Here is a 448-nt window from a genome sequence, read left to right as displayed (position 1 = left end):
GGTAATTTATAGATTCAATGCCATCCCCATTAAGCTACCAATTACTTTCTTCACAGAATTGGAAAAAACTGCTTTAAAGTTCACATAGAACCAAAAAAAAAAACCCGCATTGCCAAGACAATCCTAAGCTGGAGGCATCATGTTACCTGACTTCAAACTATACTACAAGGCTACAGTAACCAAAACAGCATGGGACTGGTACCAAAACAGAGATATAGACCAATGGAACAGAACAGAACCCTCAGAAATAATACCATACATGTATAGCCATCTGATCTTTGACAAACCTGAGAAAAACAAGAAATGGGGAAAGGATTCCCTATTTAATAAATGGTGTTGGAAAATTGGGTAGTCATAAGTAGAAAGCTGAAACTGGATCCTTTCCTTACTGCTTATACGAAAATTAATTCAAGATGGATTAGAGACTTAAATGTTAGACCTAAAACCA

At 36.2% G+C, this 448-nt stretch overlaps 1 protein-coding gene across 3 annotated transcripts in view; it reads right to left on the bottom strand.

Annotated features, from left to right (window-relative positions):
* The window catches only part of KLHL1 (kelch-like family member 1), a 478,878-nt gene that overhangs the window by 285,629 nt on the left and 192,801 nt on the right, over nt 1-448 (bottom strand). The gene's annotated exons all lie outside the window — the stretch shown is intronic.

This window comes from Mandrillus leucophaeus, unplaced genomic scaffold (assembly GCF_000951045.1).
Source record: "Mandrillus leucophaeus isolate KB7577 unplaced genomic scaffold, Mleu.le_1.0 Scaffold897, whole genome shotgun sequence".
Lineage (NCBI taxonomy): Eukaryota > Metazoa > Chordata > Mammalia > Primates > Cercopithecidae > Mandrillus > Mandrillus leucophaeus.
Note: the sequence above shows the minus strand (reverse complement) of the source record. Positions and strands in the feature narration are given on the sequence as shown.